Genomic DNA, 18895 nt, shown 5'->3' with positions numbered 1-18895 from the left:
AAAGTAATAATAATAATCAATTGTACTTTGAAAGATTATAGTATATAGACCATTTTTATTTTCAATTAAAAAGCAAGTACGAAAATGAAGAAAAATCATATAGAACATGAAATATGCAATCAAATATTGGATAGCGTTATCAGTAATGTTACTTCTAAGTGCGGATATGACATGAGTGAAAAAAGTTGTCACAAACCGCATAGAATACATGTTTAAAAAAATCAAGGGAATAAAATTAATAAGAAAATATTATCATAAGGGAAAAATGAAAAAATACATTATGGAATAAAAATTTGGTAGGATCCAACTCCTAAGTAGTTTTTGGTTCAATAAAATACAATTGAAATAAAATGATCATTCTATTCTCAAGTTTAATTTACTATTACTATAATAACTTTGCTTTGTTCGGAAATAGTAAATGTGTTTTTTGGATAATTTTATCACATAGCTGGCACATTATCCATGATTTATCAAAAGCAGAACACTGCAAAAACACTACAAAAACAAAAGAAAAAAAAAAACACATTAACTTTCAATTCAAATCAGAATACATAAAATCAAATAGAAAGCAATTTAAAATTTTTAGCAAGCCAAAGGCTCATCGAAATTTTTTTTTGTTGAGTGAGAAGTGGATTTGTAGCTTCCTCTCATGTTAACCACCTGGAGGGACAATGGGAAAACACATTAGGCACTCCCAAATAGAGTAAGCGAAAAACAATCATATAACTGTTGCAATAAAAGGTCAATAAGAGCTCTGTTTGGGAAGTTTAATTGTGATGTAAATAGTTAATTTTGTAAGAGTTGTTACATCATTAATAAAAAAATGAAATTAATTGAGCATTCATAGTCACATGATTAGATGATATTGATTTTTTTAAAATTAAATAATCAGTATAAATTTGATAATAGACTCTTTTTTTTCACATAATTAATACTCAATTATATAATTATCAATATCCAATTAATTGAACTTTTTAATGATTTTATTGATGAATTCTACCAGTTTTTTGATAATCACAATAAAAAACAACTTCTTCCACCACATCATGGATTGTGAGCTGCAATATCTTTTTCTAGCACATGTATGTATTTATTTGAACTTTTCTTCAAATAGTGTGCAAGAAACGGTGCAATGGAGATTGTTTTGGTTCAAATGACATTATAACGATCCCGATTTTTTCCCATTACTTATAGTGTTCCGGACTCGAGTTCTGTCGTTGTATGTTGTTGTCTGTATCTCGTTTCCAACCTTTAATTTTTTGTATTTGAGTTTTGGGATGTGTTGGATGAGTTTGGAACAGGTTGGTTGTGAGTTAGAACAAAAGGTTGCTACCCAGGTTTTGGCCTCTTTGCTCGAGCGAGGCTTTTTGTGCTCAAGCGAGCCTTGGGTGTTTGCATCTTCGCTTGAGCGAGGGTTTGTGCGCTCGAGCAAGTGTTGTGGGTCTTCAAGTTTCTTTTTCAGACGCAGCTTCCGCTCGAGCGAGCTTTCTTGCGCTCGAGTGAGCCGTGTGTCTTGTGTCTCTTCGCTCGAGTGAGAAGTATTGCGCTCGAGCGTGCGTCTGCATCTCTTTTAGACCTGAATGTTGTTATTCTTCGCTCGAGCGAGCTTTTTTGCACTCACGCGAGCATTCTTACGCTTACGCGAGCAAGCTCTATATTTTGTGTTTCTTCGCTCGAGCGAGAACTCTTGCGCTCGAGCGTGCTTCTGCGTTGCAGACCTGAAGCTTTGCATTGTTCGCTCGAGTGGCGCTTCTTGCGCTCGAGCGAGGTTCTTTTGTGTCTGGTCGCTCGAGCGACCACTATTTTGCTCGAGCGAGCCCTGTATATATCAGTTCACAGCAGCGAGTTTACATTTCACCTTTTCATCCCCTTTTTCACTCTAAACCCTAAAATCGACAGCCTCTCTCTCTACACACCCTCTCTCTCTACGAATACTACATGTTCTAGGAGTTTTCTACCCTAATCCCTTTGTAAGAAAGTTGGAGCTTGGCTTGGGCTTCCCTTTGATCCAAAAATTTGTGGATTTGGAGCATCTTAGGTTTCACTCTTCTTCTCCTTTGAGCTTCTCCATTTGAGGTAGGGATAAACTACTCAGCTTATGAGCTTCGACATAAATTTTAGTCATTTTGATTAAATGGTGAAACTATGGAAATTTGGAAAGCTAGGGTTTTAAATTTGAAATGTATAAAAGAGGGATTTTCAATTGTTGAGCTCCATGTGTATGTGAGACCTTGGAAAATGGGGTTATTAGTGTAAAATTGATGACATTGAATCTTAGGGTTGAAGTTTGAGAAAAGAGGAAAAATGCCCTAATTGAGTTAAAATAATTAATTTGTATAATTAATTTGGTAAATTGTGAGAATATGAAATTGGGTTGAAAACCTTGAAATTTGGGAAAATTGTGATTGAATGGTGTAGTTGGGTTGACGAACCACTCACCGATGGAAAATGTAATAAATTATCTGTTTGATAGATTTATTTATCTGTTTAGAAATAACTGTTTTGGGCTATCGGTGGAAGATAGTCTTGATTGTTGTAGACACTGCATGATGATTAGGGAAATTGAAACTAATCAATTGGTTTATGTCATTGAATGTGACGGTGGGATTAATACATTGAATATGTGAATTGTTAGGTCATTGTATATGACTATGTGTTTAAATACATTGTATATGTATATTACTTGGGAGGAGATAGGGGATGTACTCTATTGTTTGGGAGGAGATAGGAGATGGACTCCATGGATAATTAAGTTGGCCAGAGTATCCAGGGTGCAAGTCCCGAAATCTTTTATATATTTGGGTGCCGATTCCCTCAGACATAGTTCCATAAAATGGCATGTGAATGGAAGTGTTGAATAATGTTTGCTATTGAAGTATTGATATATGAGTTGTAGTCTCGTTTTGTTTAAACGGTTTGGATAACATTGGACTATTGTCAATGAATTGATTTGAATACATAATGAAAAGAGAATTGTATGTAGTGTAACGTTGATTTGTTACAAAGATGATGTATATGGTTTATTAAGTGTTAAACATTTGTCAGATGCTATTGTTTTAGTTAATTCTCATATTCTGTTTAGCATATCTCTACTGGGCTTTGGCTCATCTTTCTTGGGATACCATTTTCAGGTACATGTGATATGCCGCCTCCAAGGACGTAGCTTGGGAGGTTTAGAGGTTGAAGGCTTATTTTTGTTGTTACCTTTTTGTGTTACATGTAATTCAAGCCAAGGGCTTAATATGTAAAAGTGTTAGGACTCTTCTTTTTGTTGTAACCAAGTAGTTATTTGGAAAGGTTTACGCCTGTAGGGCATCTATCTTGTCGTTTACATATAACATCTTTTATAATGAACACTCTGACGAATGTATATATAATGTTTCTTTTATCGTTTATCGATCTTATGAATGATTGTTCTAAGTCTTATTTTGAGGACGTTACAACTTGGTATTAGAGCGTACCGGGTTTGAATACTTTGGATACGTGAGAAATGATTAGTGCCACAATGAGTTTGTCTCGCTTGTTAGAGACTTAAGTGTAATGTTATGTCCTTATGTGATAACATGTTTATTTGACTAAATGGGCATGAGATTTAGTTTCTAGGATGTTAATCGAGTCCTTGGGTTTCTGGGAGTCCTGTTAGAAAGGCACTTGATTACTGTCGTTTCTAGCTGGAACTCTAGCAACGCCACGGGACGGTCATTATCCGGAAATGAAATTCATAAGTACTTATGTGATTATGTGCTTATGTGGAGTGAATTACGGTTGTCTATCGTATTAGGACGCGAGTAAAATAGCTTCAGCACATTTATGAATGTGCTAATGTCTTTGTTACATTTATGAAGATGTCAGAACGAGGACGTGGTGGTAGGCGTGGTAGGCCTAAGAGGCAGGAAGTTCTTATACCAGATGAGATTTCGGCACAGGAGAAGGGAGTTGGTCAAGCCAACATGGCTGAGCCAGTAGGTCAGCAGGCCATGGGTGCCTTAGCCCGTGAAATGGCCGGAGCATTGAGGGAGTCTATGGACATTCTCTAAGCTGAGAATCAAGTCCAGGCCTAAGTAGCTGAGGCAAGGCCGTCTTTTCTGAAGCGGGAGTTCTTCCGATCAAATCTGGATGAGTTTTTGGGGGATCCTAAAGAGCCACTGAAGGCTGATGAGTGGCTAAAGCAGATGATGAAGACGTTTGAGATGCTTGACATCGAAGACGGGGGTTTGCGAGTGACCTTGGCGTCCTTCCAGCTGAAGGGAAACGCAGGTCAGTGGTGGAAGTTTGTCCGAGGGCGAATTGGAGGGACTTGGGAGGCCTTTGTTGATGCCTTTCAGGAAAAGTTCTTGCCTCCCACTGTTAGGAAGAAGTTGAAAGGCCAGTTTTGTCAGCTCAAGCAACTGAACACGCCTATGGCAGAGTTTGAAACCACTTTTACTAGCTTATTGAGGTTTGCACCAGAGTTAGTGGTAACTGAGGAGCGTTGGTGTCTGGAGTTCGAGAAGAAGTTGAGGACCGGACTCATGTTTCGAGTGGTCGGGTCCATGATTAGGGAGTATGGGCGTCTAGTGGAGGCTGCTGCCCATCTTGAGACTATTATGCATGCTGAGGAAGAGAGGATGAGGGGCTCTAGGAGGAGTCAGGATGGCCAAGGGGACGACAAGAGGTAGAGGGGTTCTAACCCTCAACAGTCCCAGGGAGCACATTCTAGATCTACATTTCCAGTACCGAGTTCGAGTTCTGGGAGAGGCGGTCAAGGAGACATTACCTGTTTTAAATGTGGTTAGCTGGGCCACAAGTCTCCAGCTTGCCCGCAGAGAGGAGGAGAGCAGCAAGCAGCATCATCTTCGGCCCATTCACAGGGCCAGAGTCAGGACAGAGGCCAGCCTCTCGCTTGTTATCAGTGTGGGCAGGCAGGGCACCTGAAGAGGTTTTGCCCACAGCTAGGTGGCACGCCTGGTGCATCTGGTTCGAGGCAGACACAGAGTCACCAGCCAGCACAGTCAGTTCAGGCCTCGAGGGCCAATCAGGGAGCCTCTTCAGCTTAGTCTGTGCAGCAGTCTTATGCTTTGAGAGGTGAGCAGGTGGATCAAAGGCCTACACGGCGCATATATGCTATTACAGCACCGGATTTTGTACCTACTCCATCAGTAGTGAGAGGTACCTTCTTATTTTGCAACTCGGTTGCTAATGTGTTAATTGATACGGGTACATCCCATTCGTTTATATCTTCTGCATTTGTATCTGTTTTGGGATTGGAGTTGGCACAGTTAGCATCTCCTATTTGTGTTGTGTCACCTGTTGGGGGTGAGTTGATTTTGAAACAGGGGTGTCGGGTTTGTGATATAGAGGTCGCTGATCGTTGGCTTCCCTTTTCTTTTGTGTTGATGGATATGTCTGGGTTTGATGTGATTTTGGGTATGGACTGGTTATTGTCATACCGGGCTATTGTAGATTGCTACTATTAGAGGGTTACTGTATGTACCTTGAGTGGAAATTGTTTTCATTTCTTGGGAGATCGGGTTGGTAGGGTTTTACCACCGGTGTATGATCCGCGAGGGCAGAGTGAGCTTAGTTGTCTTCTCATTAGCTATATGAGTAGTGACTGCGATGAGACCCGGACTGAGTTGCCAAGAGTGGTTTGTGAGTACTCGGACGTCTTTTCCGAGGATCTTGTTAGTTTACCACCCCATCGAGAGATCGAATTCTCTATTGACTTAGTGTCTACCACGATACCGATCTCCATGGCACCATATCGTTTTGCTCCAGCCGAGCTGAGTGAGTTGAAGATTCAACTCCAGGAGTTGCTAGATAAGGGCTTTATTCGCCCTAGTACTTCACTGTGGGGAACACCGACCCTTTTTGCTAAAAAGAAAGATGGGGCTTTGAGACTTTACATCGATTACCGAAAACTTAATCGAGCTACGGTTAAGAATAAATACCCTATGCCTCGTATAGATGATTTGTTTGATCAGTTGAAAGGACCACGTTGTTTCTCTAAGACAGACTTGAGATCGGGTTACCACTAGTTGAGGGTCAGGGAAGAGGATATCTCGAAGACGGCATTCCATACACGGTATGGCCATTATGAGTTTCTGGTGATGTCTTTTGGGCTCACTAATGCACCGGCTGTGTTTATGGACTTGATGAACCAGATCTTCCGGAAGTTTTTAGATCGCTTTGTGGTCGTTTTTGTGGACGACATTCTGATTTATTCACCTTCCAAGGAGGAGCACAAGAAATACTTGCGAGTGGTGCTTGAATTGCTTAGAGCCCATAAGTTGTATGCTAAGTTTGGAAAGTGTAGGCTCTGGCTAAGAGAGGTTAAGTTCTTAGGCTACGTGGTATCCGGGGAAAGGCTATCTATTGATTCATCCAAGATATAGGCAGTGCAGGATTGGGCACAGCTTAAGAGTGTCTTTGAGATCCGTAGTTTCTTGGGGTTGGCCGGGTATTACCGTTGGTTTGTGAAGGATTTCTCCAGGCTAGCTTCGCCTTTGACTAGATTGACGCGAAAAGGGGTCAAATTTGTGTAGAGACTTGTGAAAAGTCGTTCCAAGAGCTTAAAGTTAGACTTACCACCGCTTCAGTTCTGATTATTCCGGAAAGGGATTTGGGATATGCAGTGTATTGTGATGCCTCATGAGAGGGTTTGGGTTGTGTGTTAATTCAAGGGAGGAAAGTAGTAGCCTATGGCTCACTTCAGTTGAAAACACATGAAAGGAACTACCCTACTCATGACCTAGAGTTAGCAATTGTGATTTTTGCCTTGAAGATTTGGAGGCACTATCTGTACGGTGAGAAATTCGAGGTGTTCTCGAATCATAAGAGTCTGAAGTATTTGTTTATGCAGAAGGACTTGAACTTGAGGCAGAGGAGATGGATGGAGTTTATAGAGGATTATGACTTCGAGTTGCATTATCATCCGGGAAAGGCCAATGTTGTGGCTGATGCCCTAAGTAGGAAGTCTATCGGTGATGTAGCTTGTATTGCTATCCGAAAGTGGGAGATGTTGGGTGCTCTTGGTGAGTTTGACTTGCGTCTGGGTGAGTCTGTTGAGTCTGCGGCGTCATTTTCTGTAGTTGCACAGCCTACGCTTGTGAATCGAGTGTTGGAGGCACAGCGGGGAGACTTTGAGGTAGAATCCCTCCGAGAGAAGATCTCTAGTGGGAAGGTAGAGAAGGGTTTAACTGTGTATCCCGACCTGAGTGTAGGGTACCGAGACCGCTTGTTTGTGCCGGAGTCTTGCCGAGATGAAGTACTCCGAGAGTTTCACTATTCACGCCTTGCAATGCATCCGGGAGGCACTAAGATGTATTATGATCTGAGTCGCCAATTTTGGTAGAGGGGTATGAAGAAGGATGTGGCGGTGTTTGTGTCAAAGTGCCTTACTTGTCAACAAGTGAAGGCCGAGTATCAGAGGCCAACGGGTTTGTTATAGCCCTTGCCTATAGCCGAGTGGAAATGGGAGCACGTCACGATGGATTTTGTCGTGGGTCTCCCGAGGACTCAACGGGGTAATGACGCCATTTGGGTGGTAGTTGACCGATTGACTAAGTCAGTCCACTTTATTCCTATGTGCGTGAGGGATTCAGTGAATCATCTTGCCGACTTGTATATTCGGGAGATAGTGAGGTTGCACGGGGTCCCAGTGTCGATTGTCTCAGATAGAGATTCGCATTTTACTGTTAGATTGTGGCAGAGTTTGCAAAGTGCCTTGGGCACTAGATTGACTTTTAGCATGGTTTACCATCCTCAAACTGACGGGTAGTCCGAGCGTACTATTCAGATCCTTGAAGACATGCTTCGAGGCTGTGTCCTTGACTTTAAGGGGTCGTGAGAGAGACACGTACCCTTAGTAGAGTTTGCCTACAACAACAGTTTCTAATCGAGTATTGGTATGGCACCATTTGAGGCCTTATATAGCTGACCGCGTAGATCCCCTGTATGTTGGGCCGAGGTTGGTGATGCACCTTTGTTGGGCCCAGAGTTGGTGCGGGAAACGACGAAAAAAGTTGAACTTATCCGTAAGAGGTTGGTTACAGCCCAAAGTCGCCAAAAGAGTTATGCCGACAGTTGGAGGAGGCCTTTGGCATTTGAGGTGGGTGACCAAATCTTTCTAAAAGTATCACCTAGGCGGGTTTGATGAGGTTTGGGAAGTGTGGGAAGTTGTCCCATCGATTTGTTGGCCCTTTCGAGATCCTTGAGAGAATTGGTGAGGTTGCTTACCGTTTAGCTTTGCCGCCGCAACTGTCCAGAGTGCATGACGTGTTTCATGTTAATATGCTTCGAAAATATGAGCCGGATCCATCACATGTATTAGATTGGACAGACTTAGAGGTTGATGAGGATGCCTCGTATGAGAAGAGACCAGTACGAGTCTTGGATAGACGGGACCAAGTCTTGCGAGGCAAGACGATTCCCTTAGTCAAGGTATTGTGGAAACATCACGGAGTTGAAGAAGCTGCTTGAGAACGTGCATTGGAGGTCCGAGAGAAATATCCAGACCTATTTGTGGGTATTTGAGTTTATGTGGAAAATTATGTTTTGTTAATGAACTATAAAAACATTGTATATGTTTTGGGTTGTAAAACATTGTATGTGTTTTGAGATTATGAAAGTAGCATGAATGTTGAGTATGTTTCGGAAACATGAGTTGGATTTGAACATTGCATATGTTATTTGAGTTTCGAAAATATAAACTTGTTGAAAACATTGAATATGTTTTGGGAAGCACAAGATATATGTGTTGAGCTTAATGAAATTTTGAAAGAATACATGTTGATAATGCATAATAACCTACATTTTGTAAGGTGGTTCTCTCCATGAGAGATGGAATGATCGGTAATGGATCATGTCGGTAAGTGGTATATTGTAATCATATTGAAAATTGAGGTAAGCTTGATTTTGTAACTTGAATTGAATTTTGGGGACGAAATTCTTTAAGGAGGGGAGGTTATAGCGATCCTGGTTTTTCCCCATTACTTATAGTGTTCCGGACTCGAGTTCTGTCGTTGTATGTTGTTGTCTGTATCTCGTTCCCATCCTTTAATTCTTTGTATTTGAATTTTGGGATGTGTTGGGTGAGTTTGGAACAGGTTGGTTGTGAGTTACAACAAAAAGGTGCTGCCTAGGTTTTGGCCTCTTCGCTCGAGCGAGCCTTTTTGCGCTCGAGCGAGCCTTGGGTGTTTGCATCTTTGCTCGAGCAAGGGTTTGTGCGCTCCAGCGAGTATTGTGGGTCTTTAAGTTTCTTTTTCAGATGCAGCTTCCGCTCGAGCGAGCTTTCTTGCGCTCGAGCGAGCCGTGTGTCTTGTGTCTCTTCGCTCGATTGAGAAGTATTGCGCTCGAGCGAGTGTCTGCATCTCTTTTAGACCTGAATATTGGTATTCTTCGCTCGAGCGAGCTTTCTTGCGCTCGAGCGAGCTCGCTCTATGTTTTGTATTTCTTCGCTCGAGCAAGAACTCTTGCGCTCGAGCGTGCTTCTACGTTGCAGACCTGAAGCTTTGCACTGTTCACTTGAGCGACGCTTCTTGCGCTCGAGCGAGGTTCTTTTGTGTCTGGTCGCTCGAGCGACCACTCCTTCGCTCGAGCAAGCCCTGTATATATCAGTTCACAGCAGCGAGTTTACACTTCATCTTTTCATCTCATTTTTCACTCTAAACCCTAAAATCAGCAGCCTCTGTTTGTACACACCCTCTCTCTCTACGAATACTACATGTTCTAGGAGTTTTCTACCCTAGTCCTTTTGTAAGAAAGTTAAAGCTTGGCTTGGGCTTACCTTTGATCCAAAAATTTGTGGATTTGGAGCATCTTGGGTTTCACTCTTCTTCTCCTTTGAGCTTCTCCATTTGAGGTAGGGATAAACTACTCATCTTATGAGCTTCGACATAAATTTTAGTCATTTTGATTACATAGTGAAATTATGGAAATTTGGAAAGGTAGGGTTTTAAATTTGAAATGCATAAAAGAGGGGTTTTCAATTGTTGAGCTCCATGTGTATGTGAGACCTTGAAAAATGGGATTATTGGTGTAAAATTGATGAAATTGAGCCTTAGGGTTGAAGTTTGAGAAAAGAGGGAAAATGCCCTAATTGAGTTAAAATAATTAATTTGGTAAATTGTGAGAATATGAAATTGGGTTGAAAACCTTGAAATTAGGGGAAATTGTGATTGAATGGTGTAGTTAGGTTGACGAACCATTCACCGATGGAAAATGTAATAAATTATCTGTTTGATAGATTTATTTATCTGTTTAGAAATAACTATTTTGGACTATTGGTGGAGGATAGTCTTAATTGTTGTAGACACTGTATGATGATTAGGGAAATTGAAGCTAATCAATTGGTTTATGTCATTGAATGTGACAGTGAGATTAACACATTGAAAATGTGAATTGTTGGGTCATTGTATATGACTATGTGTTTAAATACATTGTATATGTATATTGTTTGGGAGGAGATAGGGGATGTACTCTATTGTTTGGGAGAAGATAGGAGTTGGACTCCATGGATAATTAAGTTGGCCAAAGTGTCCAAGGTGCAAGTCCCGAAATCTTTTATATATTTGGGTGCCGGTTCCCTCGGACGTAGTTCCGTAAACTGGTAGGTGAATAGAAGTGTTGAATAATGTTTGTTATTGAAGTGTTGATGTATGAGTTGTAGTCTCATTCTGTTTAAACGGTTTGGATAACATTGGACTATGTCAATGAATTGATTTTGATACATAATGGAAAGAGAATTGTATGTAGTGTAACGTTGATTTGTTACAAAGATGATGTATATGGTTTATTAAGTGTTAAACATTTGTCAGATACTATTGTTTTAGTTAATTCTCATATTCTGTTTAGCATATCTCTACTGGGCTTTGGCTCATCTTTCTTAGGACACCATTTTCAGGTACAGGTGATATGTCGTCTCCAATGACGTAACTTGGGAGGTTTAGAGGCTGAAGGCTTATTTTTGTTGTTACCTTTTTGTGTTACATGTAATTGAAGCCAATGGCTTAATATGTAAAAGAGTTAGGACTTTTCTTTTTATTGTAACCAAGTAGTTATTTGGAAAGGTGTAAGCCTGTAGAACATCTATCTTGTTGTTCACATATAACATCTTTTGTAACGAACACTCTGACGAATGTATATATAATGTTTCTTTTATTGTTTATGAATCTTATGAATGATTGTTCTAAGTCTTATTTTGAGAGCGTTACAGACATTGTATTAGCACAATAAGGATCAATTAGATTACACAACGTTAGATTCATTTCACCTGCTAACTTACATTCTTTTATACAATAGTTATAGAATTAATACAATCAAAGTATGTGTATAAGAAATACTGAATTAATTTGAGTACATTAATAATTGAATATAATTTCTTTTATAATATTGTGAAAAAATTATTTTACGGAATAACAAATTAATCTACTAAATATTTTTGAATTTTTCAAAAAATATATATAATATTGAATTTTTCAAATTAAAAAAAAATGACACGTACCTCTTGTGTTAATAAAATACTCAATAAAATTGATGATATTGACTGAAATATGAAATAATTGGATAAGTGGTGTTACATTTTTCTAATTTTACCCTCATAATTCCACCCTCAATGACATGGCCCACCCCCTATGTGAAGCGATTCCACACCCTTCTCTCTCTTTCTTATATTTAGCATTCCTAATTCCATATCATTGAGAGTGAAATTTGATGAGCAAAATTAGGAGATTATTATAATTAGAAATCATCTTATACATGGTGAAGTACTCATAAAAGCTAAAATTAGTAAAATTAATTTTTATAAAATTAATGATCAAAAAAGAATGGCAAAACCAAACAGAAAACTGAAATGGGATAGTCACTGCTATAAGAGATTCAATTATTTGGTCATTAATGAACACAAAGGAAAAGGATAAAAAGTAAGGGCCGATTGACAAAAAAGAAAAAATTTATAAGATAATGATCTATTTGAACCTAAAGGATTAATTTCAACAAATAATGGATTTGACAATAAGTCTGGAAACTTAGATTTTTTTGAATGGGTGGTTGTGTAGTGAAAATTAAATTTGTGTAGTGTGGAATTCATATATAGAATATATAATAATTCTAGGTAATTTCTGGATTCGTAGTATTACTATTAACTTAAATCATAGTATGTTTATTTGCTAAATATTAAGTTTTTTTTAATGTTAAACAATGTTTGTTTAATATTATGTTTTTGCTTAATTATTGAATATTATAACAGTAGTTTGTGTGATGGGCATATTATTATTTGTCAAATTTATGATAAGTTAAATTTTTTTAATAATGTTATATGATTTTTTTTAGTAATAGATTATCTAAAAACGTAGTTCCAAATCGAACTGAATTGTGTTCAAATAATTTGGGTCCGATTGGTTCAATAATTTTAATGATTTAATTTGATTACAATTTTTTTAACCGTAGACAATAAATTAATTTTGATTTTATCCAAATTAAAAAATAAAGAAATAATCATGCTAACAAATGCCCCGACACACTTGATAAGATGCAATAAATATATGTTTTAATACAGTTTATAGTATATTATTAAACAAAATACAAAATGGAGGGCAATTTTGTAATTGAACATTATTTTGGCATTTAGTGTTAGATTCAAGCAGCTTTCATTCTTTTATATATGCTATAAATTAAAATTAAATTGATCTACAAATTTTTAAAAAAAAATTAATTAAAATATTTTTAAAAATTATTAAAAATATAAAAATACGAATTGAAAACGCAAAAAATTATTTTTAAAAACTCCAAAATCATCAGGTTAAGACAATAAGTGAAAGCTACTAAAATGCATACCTTCAAAATAGCTCATTAACAATCCAAGGACTGTACTAGTTCACCATTGATCTCAATAATGGGAATGTGAACTATCTTCAACCAATCTTCACCAGTCTCTTTCTTGCACCGGCGCTCCAAATGTGGACATCCTCCAATTTTGATCCTTTTCAGAGTCTTTAGACCCCGCAGCTCACATGGCAAACACTTCAGATTATGGCAATTCTCAATCTCCAAGTATGATAATGACCAGAGGCTTCCTAGCCAGTTTGGTAGATAAAGTAGTCCTTGACAATTCCATATCTCCAAGTCTCGGAGAGCACTCAAATGTTGCATATCCATCGGAAAATCATGTATCTCTGGACATCCATTGATAAGCAAGTCCCGGAGTACAGTCAGATATCGCATTCCGTCAGATAAATACAGTTTCTTACAATTTTGAATACTTAAGGATCTAAGTGAAGTTAAGCCTTGCAATCCTTGCACTGGAAGAGAAGTAAGACTGTCACATTCACTTATATACAGCGTCTCCAAATGGTTTAAGTTTTTGAGTCCTGACAAATTTTCAAGTTGAGGACAATAATCAAGGTTTAACAGCTTTAGAGAAGATAGACAATCCAGCTGATTTGGCAGAGTCTTGAGATTGTACAGAGAAATTAGCCGTAGTGACTCCAAGTCCTTGTGACTCTGAAACAGTTCATCTGGAAGAATCTTCAACTCAGAGCCAAGTATCTCAAGATCGGAAAGCGAAGTGACATTTATCACTGACCTAATTAACCTTTCATTGCTTCCTTCCCAAATTGTTAATATCTCGAGTGTTCGAAGGAAAGGAAATTCAGTCAACTTGGGACATGCCTCTATATGTAAATTTCGTAGGCAAGGAAAAATTTCTTTTCTATCCACAATTGTCCATTTCTCCAAACTTGGCATTACATTCAAGCTGAGAATCTCCAATGCAGGAAATGAATCTTCCCCATCTCCATAACTCTCATGATTAAAGTACTTGAGAGAATCCATGGAACAGATCTTGAGAATTTTTAGGGAGGTTAGTTTCCCAAGAGGCGGAAGACGTTCACATCTACAAGATTCTAGAGAGATCTCAACCACATTTTTAAGAACCAAACCTGACATCCAGTTTGGAAACCTTGAACCTTGGTAGAAACTTATGCTCAACTTCTTCAGGTTCGAATTAGGTCGGAGATTCTCAAGAATTTCTTCAACATTCTTTGGTATGCTTTCTTTGTTGCTATCGCTCCAACATAAATTCAAAGAAATGAGATCAAGTTTTCTCTTCAAATTGGCCCTTTTTGCATCTTCTGAATTTCTTACATTTTCAAGCTCCTTTATGCTCAACTCTCCCCCAAGATTTAATTCCTTCAGCTCGCTAATTTGGTAACCCTCATCTTGGCCCACAATGAATATGCTTAGTCTTTGCAGACAAGTTAATTGTCCCATATTAGCAGGCATAGAAGTCAGGGAGTCACACCCTTTGATGTCTAGGCATGTGAGATTTCTCATATACTTCAAGCGTTTGGGCAACTTACAAAGCTCTTCACAATAATTTAGTTTCAATGTTTGCAGGTGTTGGAGACCACTAATTGATTCTGGTAGGATTTTTATGTAAGAGTATGACATGTTGAGGAACCTAAGATGCTTGAAATTGGAAATTGACACTGCTACCTTCTCATCAATTTTGCCACTCAAATCTAACAACCTAAGATACTTCTGTTTTGAAATCCAAGAAAAATCATTGTCCTTGTAAGAATATTGGTTTGAAAGTAAAATGCAAGATCGCAAAGATGGAACTTTAAACATAACCTCATTACAATGAATCATCGGTGTTGAACTTACATTAAAAGACAAGTGACGAACCTTTTTTGGTAGTTTCAGCCCCTTACGAGAGTCCATGATAAAACATTCGTGTCTCATAATAGATTCCGCAAGATCATGCATAAGATCATGCATTTTACATGTTGTTTCACCTTGCTCTTCCGTCACATCTTGTAAGAAAGACCTCCAAACTAATTGATCAAAAATCTGATGGCCCATATCATACAAAGTTGTTTGTCCTCTAGATGGAATAAAACCATTCGCCATCCACATCTCTATCAACACGTCTTTCTTCATTGTATAGTCTTTGGGGAATATGCAACAATAAGCAAAACATTGCCTCAAATGTGGAGGTAAAGCTTCATAACTCAATCTCAAAGCAGGTAAGATAGCATTTCCACCATCTGATAAATCCAAAATTTTACTCTCCTTCACAGATAACCACTCACTTTCACTGCGTTTAAATTGCATAAGGCTTCCTAAAGCCTTTATTGCTAAGGGTAATCCTCCACATTTTTTCACAATATCCTTCCCAATCAATTCCAATTCCAATTCCCTTCCTCTGTTGCCAAAAGCACGTAGCTTAAATAAGGACCAAGAATGATCCTCCGACAAATAAGCCAAGTGGTGTATAGGAAGTATTGTAGCCATAATAAGAGCAACTTTCTGAATCCTTGTAGTTACTATAATAATACTGCCTTTAGCTCCACACCTCAGAGCCTGTTTTAGCCCATCCCATTTCTCATGGCACTCATTCCAAACATCGTCCAAGACAAGTAAAAATCTCCTACCGCCCAATTTTTCCTGGAGGCGAAGCAAAAGTGGATCCAAGTTTGAGATATTACATCCATGGCCTTGTACGGACTCTAGGATTGCTCTTATTAGTCTCTCCACATTGAAATCATCAGAGACGCAAACCCAAATACGCAACTCAAAGTGCCTCTTTACCCTTCCATCATTGTAGACCAATTGAGCAAGTGTAGTCTTTCCAAGTCCCCCCATACCACAAATAGCATAAACAGAAACATCATCATCGCAACTTAAATTGCCGATCAAAAGTTCAATTATCTCTTCTTTCTCATGATTTCTCCCATAAATTTCCGATTCATTAACGAGTGAACAAGTTTGTCCTCTCTCCACCTCATGAACTTCAGTTTCCACAACAATCTCCCTCAAATGAAACTTACTTCTCTCGCTTGCAATAGCATCTAACTTATTCTTCATATCCATGATCTTATGCCCCATTTTTAAGCGAAATAAAAGACAATTAGTCATCCTACTTACTTTGGATTTGCAACCTCGTTGAGAATCCAACTTTCTTCTCAGACCTTCAGTCACGATCTCATCGATTAAATTGTCGGCATCATAAGCTGCATCCTTGAGCTTTCTCAGCCAATTATTGACAGCCAAGCTCTTCCTCTGCTTTGCCTCAGCATCTTGGAGGACTGATTGAATGGTACTGAGCGTGCTCTCGAGGTTATCCAGCTCAGATTTCAGGCCCCGTGCTATCCCAAGCTCTCGCAGGGCTAAAGAGTTCAAGTTACTCAAGATTGTGTTCACTAGGGCAGAAAGAAGTATATGAGCCATAACTCTCTCTCTATCGAAAATGCAAGGAGACAACAATTGAAACTCGCACCTTTGACAATCAAATGGAAACCCTCGATTCAACAGATCTCATATCACCTCACATTACATTAGTAAAGGCAATGCTGTTATTTCCTTTTTATTTTATTTTATTTTATCTTTTATTATTATTATATTTTTTTTTTGGCTAAAAAATAACCAATAAATTTTACTTTGCACTTAAAGATTATTATTGAATCCTATACAATTTATTTAGTTTTAATTTTCTAAATTCAATTTTTTAGAAATTGATATTTTTGTCATTCATACTTTTCATTTTTAGTTAATGTTTTTAAAATTTTAAGTAATTTTTTTATTTTTTAAGATACGCCTTACCTAGATGTATCTAAATAGAAAAATATTTATGAAAAAATATTTTAAAAATTAATAAATACACAAAAATATAAAAAAAAAATGTATTGAATTTTCATTTTTTTGTATTTTTGGTATTTAGTGAGTTTTTTTTAAAAAAAAAAATTACAAATATTATATTTTTTAACTGTATTTATATTAGGTGTGTCCTAAAATTTTTTAAAAAAATTGCTTAAAATATTAAACAAATTCAGTGAAAACCAAAAAAATTATGGAAAATGAAAGAATAGAATTTTTTAAAAAATGAATTCTGAAAATTGAAACCAAATAGAGTGATAAGTTTTTATCTGAACAACTAAATCCTAATTTTCACAAAATATTTTTAAAAAGTTCATTGTTTGATAATGGTATTTGTTATTTCAATTTTATCTCTTATTTAATATGAATAATAATTTTATAAATATTTTTAATCTAAGTAAAATTATATTTTTTAATTTTAAAATTTATGATATTAATTTTAAAAAATCATAAACTACAATGCAAAAATTATCAATAAGTTATTTTTTGTTTTAAATATTACTATTGAGTTATATCAAATTTTAATATTAACAAATAAGGGGCATTTGATAGTATGATTCAGCAATTAATACTGAATTAATTAAGTGATAATCAATTAAGTTTATTTATTAAAAATTTAACTATCTCATAAAATATAAGTTCAAACTTATGTAAATTTTAAGTCATATCAAACTTATTTAATTCTGATTGAATTTATAAAAATGAAACATAAACATTGATATATATTATTATAAATTCACTACCACCACCATTACAATTACCACCACCATCCATCACTATACCACTTCTACCATGCCACTGCCACTACCCCCACCATCATGTCGCCGCCGCCGCCGCCACCACCACCACCACCACTACCACTATTATCATGTCATCACCACACTACAGCTACCGTTACCACTATCACTACCAACACCGCCTCCACTACTACCACCACCATCATATTATCACCTCCACCACTATCACAATATAAAAATTAAAATATATAATTTGAAGAGAATAAATTTCAAATTTTATTTTATGCATATCAAACAATTTATTTTTAACTCATCACTTAAATTTTTATTAAATAGCTTTTTAGTTTAAAAAATTCAACTTTTAGTTTTTAATACTTAATTTTCGGTCTTCAATTTTCAATTTTCAACTTTATCAAACACCACCTAAGTCTCTCTCTCTCTCTCTCTCTCTCTCTTAATTGTTATAAAAAAAGTTCAATTACTCATAATAATATATTTTATTTTATTTTTATCTTTCTCATTAAAATATTAACCAAAAATTTTGTAAATAATTTTAATTTGTTTAAAATTTTATAATAAAAATATTTGTAATTGTTGAAATTAAATAATTTTTTTATAAATAAAACATAAGTATAAGATTCATCAATTATCTCATGCATTGAGAAATATATAAAATTTTCATAGTATTATTTTTCATAACTCTTTATAATTTTAATAGAATTTAGCCTTTTTAGATTATTTATACTAAAAAAATTAATAAATTTAAAATAACATAAAATGATGCATTTTATACAACACTTGTTTCGATCTAATTATTATTTGTGATTTTTTAATATAATATTAATAAATTTTCAATTAAAAATTTTAATTGTAATTAAGTTAAAATTATTTATAAAATTGTTATTTATATTAAATGAGAAGGATACAACTGGGATAAGATACACCATTATAGAATAATGAATCTCTTGGAAACATTTTATTACAAATATGACTTTTATATAATATTTGATAAGACTCAATAGTAATCTTGAGAGCAAAATAAGACTTATTGGTTAATTTTATTTTTTTGGGTCAAATTATTTATAAAATTTTTTTAGAAAAAAATAACTATATTTTTACCATGATAGTCAAACTCAACCACCAAGTCAAAATTAATAATAATAATAATAATAATATGAATAAATTATACATTTTTAGATTTGAAGAAAATAAATTAATTTTTAGAAATTTGACATAATTATACCGAATTCTCTTAATATTTTAATTCATATAATACGTGGCCATCTTTTTATCAGAAAAAATTATTAGTCGTGTAAAAAAAAATGATATTATCATCTTTTTTATATTAAAATAAAATTTTTATAGTGTATCTTTGTATCTTTATACTATATGTATTAATTTTAATTTATTTAATCTCACTAGTACATAAACAAATACAATCATTTAATATCTCAAATTTAATGTCACCATATTAGTAATTCACTCACCCAATTACGTCATATTTATAATCTTATACAACCTAA

General features: G+C 36.2%; 1 pseudogene across 2 annotated transcripts; it reads right to left on the bottom strand.

Annotated features, from left to right (window-relative positions):
• Positions 1-230: 230 nt before the first annotated feature.
• On the bottom strand, positions 231-16318 carry LOC114277509 (putative disease resistance protein RGA3 pseudogene; annotated as a pseudogene). 2 transcript variants are annotated; one of them, XR_014345553.1, is made up of 3 exons: positions 12814-16301; positions 604-660; positions 231-496 (listed from the first exon to the last, which is right to left on the bottom strand). The product of XR_014345553.1 is annotated as a putative disease resistance protein RGA3 pseudogene, transcript variant X2 (transcript). The 2 variants fall into 2 exon arrangements; XR_014345552.1 differs by having other exon boundaries at positions 231-660; positions 12814-16318.
• Between the last annotated feature and the right edge of the window lie 2577 nt (positions 16319-18895).

The sequence above is a fragment of the Camellia sinensis genome, chromosome 1, assembly GCF_055761805.1.
Source record: "Camellia sinensis isolate YWXY chromosome 1, ASM5576180v1, whole genome shotgun sequence".
In the NCBI taxonomy this organism is placed as follows: Eukaryota; Viridiplantae; Streptophyta; class Magnoliopsida; order Ericales; family Theaceae; genus Camellia; species Camellia sinensis.
Note: the sequence above shows the minus strand (reverse complement) of the source record. Positions and strands in the feature narration are given on the sequence as shown.